The following is a 6,747-nucleotide window of genomic DNA, read 5'->3' as shown; positions in this document are numbered from 1 at the left end:
CGTTGTATGGTTTGCACTTAAACTTGGAGCGAATATTTGCACTCTAGAACAGTCACCCGTCTCAGAAATGTTTGCAACAGTGTTAATCAGTGTGCATCAGTAAGAAGGAGTATCACTGCATCTAAAAATATGTGTCTTTTATAGTGTCACCTTACCATTGTCGGTGTTTAGTTCTATTTTGTAAATAAAACCATTTATACATCAAACTGACCAATAATAAACCTGTTCAAGGATTAGTTGATACGCCATACTGCACATATGTTGTACTAATGACACCCTATTGTTAAGCATCCGGCATGAGTAGATGCCATACGAGAAAGTGAGGTGAGTATGTGCCTAAAAGGTAATTGTGAAGCTAGTGCCAACGAAACAAATATATATAACGTATACTAACTGTAAACCTGCATTATTGTTATTAAAGCACATTTAGTAGCAGAAATAGAAATCTACACCCGACAATTGATAGCACGTAAAAGAAAGATATTTCCGACATGTCAATAAAGCATGTATGTATGCATATATGTTGTTGGTGTTGTTGTGTTTAACGCGATTTTTCAGCACATGATCGGCTATACATGGCAGTCAGTATTAACGGTGGAGGAAGAACCCGGGAAAACCCCGGAAAGAACCACCGACCCACGAAAAGCTACCGGCAAGCTTTTTCACATACTGACATTGGCTGAATCCGAGACTCGAACCCATGCAGGCAGAGGTGAGCTGCCAGTGGTCCGTAATGAAGAGCGCTTTAAACCACTCGGCCACTCGGGGCCCCTTTATGTATGTATGTATGTAGGTATGTAGGTATGTAGGTATGTATGTGTGTGTTTGTGTGTGTATGTATGTATGTATGTATGTATGTATGTATGTATGTATGAATGTATGTATGAATGTAAGTATGAATGTATTAATATATTTATGTATGTATAAGACCACATGACATTTCAACACAGCAATTTTTCAAAGTCAATGGAAACAAGTAGATTTTCCGATTCAAATAACACATATTTCGAAGGAAATATCTGGATGCATTCACTGATACACGCGGCTGATGTATCCCTTGATCAAAGAATGATTAAAGGTTGTAAAAATGTTAAATATTAAAAGAAATGCAAGACCGCTCAATCCCAGCCAATGATTTAAGAACACAAGCGTGTTTTCCTGCATAAAAATAACGTGGCGAGACATTCGCTTACTCCCAAAATGACCCCGTTCGGAACATGGGCATATGCCCGTTTCGGGAACTGTCCCGCCTTTGGCACACTTTATATCCCTCATTCAGCGCAATCATCAATAAAATGTACCAGACATGGCGCAGTAAAATAATTTGTCATGATATATTATCTAGAAACCACCGATAACAGAGTTCATGCAGATAATATATAAATATTGCATGGAGAGGGAGACTGATGTGATGTCTTGTGATTTGGATTTGTAACGTACCACTAACAATTTTACAGTCATATAGCTACAATGCCTGCAATGTGGCAGTTTGCAGTGATGCCTAGCACTAGGGCATCATGCCGCAGACATACAGCATGATGTCCCACCCAGTCACATTATCCTGACACCAAGCCGACGAGTCTTAAAACTAACCTCTTGATGCAGAGCGCCAAGCGAGGCAGCTATTAGTACCATTTTTGAAAGTCTTTGGTTTGATTCGGTCGTGGATTCAACCCACGACCTCCCGCATCCGAGATGGAAAGTCTAACCACTAGGCCACCGGAGTGGTGAGGGAGATTGAAATAAGGTTGCGGTTGCCCGACTGTTTTGCACAAGTTTTACACATCTAAATGATATTGTCATGTTAACTGCATTGGACAGTAAGAACCCAAAGCCCAACCCCAAGAGACGGATACATAAATAAAGTGTATTTTTTTAAAAAAAGCCTAAAACGGTCACCTGACGAAATTGTATACCTGCATTTGTGTATATGCGTCTATGTGAATGTTTGAAAAATTGGAAGATTTATATTCGACTTCCGTCTTGCACGTTTCATTACTCACGTGACGATATCAGCAAGGGCTATAAACGAGTCTACAACTTAATCTTCATCAGGTACTTCCCACGTTTCAGTCTTGAGTTGATTTTGTTCCCAGGCATGCAGGTCATTTGCATATGATGAACATTTATATTGCCGTAATCAAGGATGAATCAATAACATACATTTGGACTCGGAATAGCTTTCCATTTGGGGCTGCAGGTGGCCTAATATTCCAAGGCGACCGCCCTTACCGATCACAGATATCACACCTCTGTCCTCATAGGGTTGAAACTCGTGCTCGAGGCATGTATTTGTAAGATTAAACATAGGTGGCAGAGAAGAGTTTGGTAATACGGCCCCTGGCAAATTTATCTTTTAGCGCTATGATGTCTCGTTTTGAAATATTATTGCTTTGTAATAAAGATATGGGTATATTTGTGAATTAGGTCTTTCAGGCATGTGTTGAGTATGAATTTGATGTGAGGTATGTATACTTTTCATTGTCACTTCACAGTATGTAGCCAGTGAAATGCCAATAATATGCAAGGTAGCAGAAGTAGCCCAATCAAAGCAGCAGACACGTGTGTTCAAGACAAATACAATATCTACAATCGTCGTTGATGAAAATTATTTTGAATTGCATCAGGAATTGAAGTAAACAATGCATTTCAAAACTTTTCGCTCAGGGAAAAGACTTGTGGTCACACTATGAGCACCGGTGCTTTCTAAATTGTCTTTGGACGCAAAAAATGCATGTATATTACGGGAAAGCAGGCATACGACACACTCATCTTACTGGAAAACTGATTTGTGCAAATAACAACGGCATAGAAATTTTATATGTATGTAAGTATGTATGTATTGTATTGTATTGTATGTATGTATGTATGTATGTATGTATGTATGTATGTATGTATGTATGTATGTATTTGCATGCATGCACGGATGTATGGATCAATGAGCCGATTCATGCATGTACGTATAGGTACGCACCTTATTCGTTCGCTCAAGCTTTGCTTCATGTATGCCCACGTGCAAATATATGTATATCCATGTATCCTTGTACATTTTATGCATGCCATCACGTGAACACGTTCTTTAATTGATGTGCATGCATGTATGTATTTATGTATGTATGTATGGATGGATGGATGGAAGGATGTAGTTAGGTAAGTAGGTATATATGTAGATAGGAAAATAGATACGTAGATTCGTGCGTACGTATGTAGGCATGAACTAATTTATGAGCATGATCAAAATTAGCTCATTCCGAAAATATATCAAGTTATGCGGTTGATAAAGAAACTCAACGATTAAATGTTTTTATTTGTTTTTATTGCAAAAATTATGAACGAATTTGTACACACGGATTTTGCAGATAAGTCTTAAAAATGGGCCCATTTGTATCAATGATATATTCGGTTTCAGTCTGTTTGCATATTTTGACCAATGTGTATGGCATTAACTGCTATCAAAATTTTGAAAAGAAAATAATGTTCATATATAACGCTGCATAAAATAATGATGTATAGAAAGGCATTGCGGAAGATTTCTCAGTCAATTAAATATATTCATCTCATTGATTTTTTTATGACACCATACGCGATACAATAAAGGATGTACCCCGAGACTAAAATTTAATAACAGTTGTATACAGTATAAGATAATATTACTTTCAGATGATTAAGAGAGATCAAGTTTCCTATCATATCATTCAGATCTATCACGATTACCAAATGAGATCAATTGAACAAGATTATGATATTGGCACTAATTATTGTCCAGCACAATGTATCCAACATGACCACCGCGTCTGTGGACAAAAACATCGTCATGGAACCGGTCACTGAAGCATCCTTAAATCAGCAGAATACAATTATGAATTGGCCATCCGTTTTCTATAAAGAAGTTGTAAGTCTGTTCAGACACATGATTTTTCGGCTTGACACATCTTTTCAATTCAAAAAAGCGGCATCAGCCAGTACAACCTCTACATCCGCAGTAAATACAGGCTCCTGTGTTATCCTCTGCTAGGTTGGCTTTAGGGTTACGACATGTGCAATGGGCCTCAATACAAGGAAGACAGCAGAGGTCTTCATGACCCTGCTTCTCCCATTTCGCGAAGGGAATTTTATCTGCTTTATTCTTCTCTAAAGCGTACTCGCACAACTCTCTACTAATGGTGTCGCTGGTACAGGGCAAGTCGCACATGTATCTGGATTTATGTTGATCAATATGAAAAACTGGCCAAAGCGCTTCCACTTTTCTTTCACCACCTTGAGACTCTTGTTCGGCCGCTTTCATCTTGTCGTCCTGCTCTAGGCCTGGCTTTATCAACTCATGTCTCTCTGCAGAACATTTCCTTATTGTCTTTAAATTAAGCATCGTTGTATGGTTTGCACTTAAACTTGGAGCGAATATTTGCACTCTAGAACAGTCACCCGTCTCAGAAATGTTTGCAACAGTGTTAATCAGTGTGCATCAGTAAGAAGGAGTATCACTGCATCTAAAAATATGTGTCTTTTATAGTGTCACCTTACCATTGTCGGTGTTTAGTTCTATTTTGTAAATAAAACCATTTATACATCAAACTGACCAATAATAAACCTGTTCAAGGATTAGTTGATACGCCATACTGCACATAACATATGTTGTACTAATGACACCCTATTGTTAAGCATCCGGCATGAGTAGATGCCATACGAGAAAGTGAGGTGAGTATGTGCCTAAAAGGTAATAGTGAAGCTAGTGCCAACGAAACAAATATATATAACGTATACTAACTGTAAACCTGCATTATTGCTATTAAAGCACATTTAGTAGCAGAAATAGAAATCTACACCCGACAATTGATAGCACGTAAAAGAAAGATATTTCCGACATGTCAATAAAGTATGTATGTATGCATATATGTTGTTGTTGTTGTTGTTGTGTTTAACGCCATTTTTCAGCACACGATCGGATATACATGGCAGTCAGTATTAACGGTGGAGGAGAAACCCGGGTAAACCCCAGAAAAGAACAACCAACCCACGAAAAGCTACCGGCAAGCTTTTTCACATACTGACATTGGCTGAATCCGAGACTCGAACCCATGCAGGCAGAGGTGAGCTGCCAGTGGTCCGTAACGAAGAGCGCTTTAGAGCACTCGGCCACTCGGGGCCCCTTTATGTAGGTATGTATGTATGTATGTAGGTATGTAGGTATGTAGGTATGTATGTGTGTGTCTGTGTGTGTAAATATGTATGTATGTATGTATGTATGTATGTATGTATGAATAAATGTAAGTATGAATGTATTAATATATTTATGTATGTATAAGACCACATGACATTTGAACACAGCAATTTTTCAAAGTCAATGGAAACAAGTAGATTTTCCGATTCAAATAACACATATTTCGAAGGAAATATCTGGATGCATTCACTGATACACGCGGCTGATGTATCCCTTGATCAAAGAATGATTAAAGGTTGTAAAAATGTTAAATATTAAAAGAAACGCAAGACCGCTCAATCCCAGCCAATGATTTAAGAACACAAGCGTGTTTTCCTGCATAAAAATAATGTGGCGAGACATTCGCTTACTCCCAAAATGACCCCGTTCGGAACATGGGCATATGCCCATTTCGGGAACTGTCCCGCCTTTGGCACACTTTATATCCCTCATTCAGCGCAATCATCAATAAAATGTACTAGACATGGCGCAGTAAAATAATTTGTCATGATATATTATCTAGAAACCACCGATATCACTGTTCATGCAGATAATATATAAATATTGCATGGAGAGGTAGACTGATGTGATGTCATGTGATTTGGATTTGTAACGTACCATTAACAATTTTACAGTCATATAGCTACAATGCCTGCAATGTGGCAGTTTGCAGTGATGCCTAGCACTAGGGCATCATGCCGCAGACATACAGCATGATGTCCCACCCAGTCACATTATCCTGACACCAAGCCGACGAGTCTTAAAACTAACCTCTTGATGCAGAGCGCCAAGCGAGGCAGCTATTAGTACCATTTTTGAAAGTCTTTGGTTTGATTCGGTCGTGGATTCAACCCACGACCTCCCGCATCCGAGATGGAAAGTCTAACCACTAGGCCACCGGAGTGGTGAGGGAGATTGAAATAAGGTTGCGGTTGCCCGACTGTTTTGCACAAGTTTTACACATCTAAATGATATTGTCATGTTAACTGCATTGGACAGTAAGAACCCAAAGCCCAACCCCAAGAGACGGATACATAAATAAAGTGTATTTTAAAAAAAAAAAGCCTAAAACGGTCACCTGACGAAATTGTATACCTGCATTTGTGTATATGCGTCTATGTGAATGTTTGAAAAATTGGAAGATTTATATTCGACTTCCGTCTTGCACGTTTCATTACTCACGTGACGATATCAGCAAGGGCTATAAACGAGTCTACAACTTAATCTTCATCAGGTACTTCCCACGTTTCAGTTTTGAGTTGATTTTGTTCCCAGGCATGCAGGTCATTTGCATATGATGAACATTTATATTGCCGTAATCAAGGATGAATCAATAACATACATTTGGATTCGGAATAGCTTTCCATTTGGGGCTGCAGGTGGCCTAATATTCCAAGGCGACCGCCCTTACCGATCACAGATATCACACCTCTGTCCTCATAGGGTTGAAACTCGTGCTCGAGGCATGTATTTGTAAGATTAAACATAGGTGGCAGAGAAGAGTTTGGTAATACGGCCCCTGGCAAATTTATCTTTTAGCGCTATGATGT

At 38.9% G+C, this 6,747-nt stretch overlaps 1 pseudogene; it reads right to left on the bottom strand.

The window, feature by feature from the left end:
* Positions 1–3,955: 3,955 nt before the first annotated feature.
* LOC149783220 (protein BUD31 homolog pseudogene) lies at positions 3,956–4,366 on the bottom strand (annotated as a pseudogene).
* Positions 4,367–6,747: the final 2,381 nt, after the last annotated feature.

The sequence above is a fragment of the Sinohyriopsis cumingii genome, chromosome 14 (genome assembly GCF_028554795.1).
Source record: "Sinohyriopsis cumingii isolate HCF-2022 chromosome 14, ASM2855479v2, whole genome shotgun sequence".
Lineage (NCBI taxonomy): Eukaryota > Metazoa > Mollusca > Bivalvia > Unionida > Unionidae > Sinohyriopsis > Sinohyriopsis cumingii.
The sequence above is the reverse complement of the archived record's forward strand: the minus strand, read 5'-3'. Positions and strand labels throughout refer to the sequence as shown.